Below are 3,059 nucleotides of genomic sequence, written 5' to 3' on the forward strand. Positions count from 1 at the left end.
TCCAAGGTGTTTTGCAGATTCAGATTTGGGTATCTAACTACTTATGGAAGCAGATCAAGAAATATTTTTTTGCCCATGCAAATATATTTTCACTATGTTAGCATATTCTGCGATAAAATGACAAAAAGAAAGTCAAAAGGGAGTGCAAGATGACAAATCACTGGATCTTGCTGAGTCAAATCTACTATTAAAAAATTAGTCTTTTGTCATTTCATTATTTTCTAACCCAGAAGAATCTTTCTGAATATTAAAATTATAGGTCTAAGTTAATTTTAAAAAAGGCAGATTGTCTTTCATTATAGAACAAAGAAAGAAAAACTAGATAACGTTTGAGAAACTTTCATGCTCTTAACTACAAGCCATAATTTCTAATTAGTGGGATCAGCTATATAAATCCTATTCACCGTTGAATCCATGTAAAGCTACACCATTACTAATATTCAGATTTTATAAATAACTTCTAGTTATGTTAAATGGATTTTCATGTTCTTCTATATGCTAAATCTGATGGCAGCATGGTATTGTCCTCCAATAATATAATAGTAAACAAATTGTTTCTAAATTGTCAAAGCAACTAAGGATTCTGAGCTAATAAGGATATTTGCAAGGGTTTTCTAGAGAGGGAATACCTTCTCTCTATTCGTGGATTATTTAGATCATTTTATAATCAATCATTAATTAAGCAACATGATCTTGAATTAATCAAATGAAAACTATATTCAAATATCAGACTCACATGCAGAAAAACTAGACTGTCAAACAAGTAGCTAGTCATAAGTAATCATATATTGATAAACGTTGTGAAGCTATTATATCCTCAACTGATTGATAACTTTTGAAACTTCTAATTGCAAGAGATAAGAAAATTCCAAGTTGCTTGCCTACCACTATAGCTGGTGCCCAGAGTATCCAAGAATACTGACATGGAAAAATGGATGCTTGCTTGAGCCCACATGAGAACCAAAATATTTTTGTCCAGCTAGCAAGGGAAAAACACACTATAAGAAAGTTCATGATATTATAGAATTGGTTTCGAGAATATGATTAATAAATGGCATAATATAAGTAATGAATATGGACTAGAACCAATGCAATTTGTGCAATTTGTTCTCTAGGTGATATAACAAGACAAACAGCAATCTTTCTATGGCTACCTTATGCTTGACAAACTCTGACAAGCACATATTTCTATCTAAAGGAGATTAACATGGATTTCATGAAAAGGTATGTATAGTAAGAACTAGTAGCTATCCAGATATACTCATGCATATACATTGTGCAATATCTTACAAATAGTATATGGTTGTCAGAATGACAAACAAGATTGGCATAGATCATTAATTTCATGATCCATATTGATATAGAACAATATGAAAATTAGGATAGTGCGCCACATGGAATGCATAATGATCAGCACAAATATAACAATAACCTGAAGTCCCTTTTGCCTATGAAATTGTATAGGTTTTGGAAAAGAAAAGAGATCAATAAATGATTATATGAAGATGAACTATCAAACAAGTAATGTAAATGAAGTTTGAGCTTACGGAACAACTCATTGAGCAGCATGCAGTAAGATGCAATTTGAAGCACAATTTTTTAGTAGACATCTCTTGAGCAAGAACTCCATGTGCATAAGGTGCTTCTGTAGTATCTTAATGTTCATTATCAATGTCTAAACTAGTGTCAGCACAAAAAAGCTTCCAGTATCATTGATTGTTTACAAATATTTGTAATTGCAACACAATCTTCAATGAATTAGATAATATACTGTTTTTGTTTTATATTTGGAACATCCATAGTACAATTTGTTTAGAACTTTAAGCTTAGTACATCACTATCAAATTTCATTTTAGATTCCAACCTTCGAATGTTGGGTTAATACAAAAAAAATAGATTAATTAGTTCTTTTAATCATGATGTATGTGATAGTTAGACATATTTTGACCAAACCAGCAAATGTAGAAGACATTTTACAGTTCTGGTGCTCTGTACCTTTAAGAATATGAGCTGAAAATGACTTGCATAACTCCCAACAACAATTGCATGATGAATTTTGTTCCCTTCTTTCTTGATATACAGAGTACTTAAAACACCGATTCAACCCCCTGCATAACTGCAAGATCACAAATTCACTTACAGATCCGAGCTTCAGCTACCCATCCATAGAACAACGAACAAAAGGGGGAAAAGATACAGCAAAGCCCTAATCAAATTGGAGAAAACAAAATAAAACAACAGGATGGAAGAACCTGAATCCAGAGCGTAGAGCATCAGGAAACCGCTCTGGAAACGGAGGAACAGGGCCATGTGGCCGAGATCGAAGAGAAACGAAGCTCCGGCTCCCCTGCTTCCAGGAGAAGTAAAGCAGGAGGCTCAAATAATCCTAATTTGAATGTTGGAATAATCTATCGAAACTCCTCTCCGATGCCATTATAATCATCTATTGAAATGTTTTTTTAGATCTTATTAATTTTCTTCCTAGACTATCTTTGACAAATGTGCAAGTGAGATCGTTACTTGAGAGATTTTGAGAATTAATTAATGTACCAAATGGGAATGTAATTAATATTTGACAATCAAGAAATTTAAAATTTTCATTAATTATCATATGAATATATTATATATGTAATAGCTTCTATAATGAATGAATTATTATATTTTAATGATATATATTTTCTATATTAGTAACGTACGGCTCTCTGTATATATAATAGACGTCCGTAAGATCTTTGTTGGAAGATATAGCAATTTAGAGTCCCGACATGGATCTTGCGCCATTGCTGCTCTTTCTTCTCCTCGCCTTCTTCTCGAATCCCTCCGTCGCCTCTCCTTCTTCTGCGAACCGTTACATAATTCAAGTGGAGGAGCCGATTGAGCCGCTGACGGAATCGAGCCTGAGGAGCTGGCACGAGTCTTTCCTACCGCCGGCCGCCGATGAGTCTGGCGTCGATCGGCGGATGCTGCACTCCTACAGCGACGTTTTCAACGGGTTCGCCGCCATGCTGACGGAGGAAGAGCTGAAGGCGGTGGGGAAGAAGAAGGGCTTCGTGCGAGCG

General features: G+C 34.7%; 1 protein-coding gene across 1 annotated transcript in view; it reads right to left on the reverse strand.

Annotated features, from left to right (window-relative positions):
- The window catches only part of LOC141824739 (uncharacterized), a 54,224-nt gene extending 51,799 nt beyond the window's left edge, over nucleotides 1-2,425 (reverse strand). Inside the window, exons 1-2 of the transcript XR_012601453.1 lie at nucleotides 2,253-2,425; nucleotides 1,996-2,116 (exon numbers count right to left, since the gene is read on the reverse strand). The gene's annotated coding sequence lies outside the window, so the exon portion shown is untranslated. The remainder of the gene's footprint in view (nucleotides 1-1,995; nucleotides 2,117-2,252) is intronic.
- Between the last annotated feature and the right edge of the window lie 634 nt (nucleotides 2,426-3,059).

Source organism: Curcuma longa, chromosome 3 (assembly GCF_044706935.1).
Source record: "Curcuma longa cultivar G26 ecotype Majalengka, Jawa Barat chromosome 3, ITB_CL_G26_1.1, whole genome shotgun sequence".
NCBI lineage: Eukaryota > Viridiplantae > Streptophyta > Magnoliopsida > Zingiberales > Zingiberaceae > Curcuma > Curcuma longa.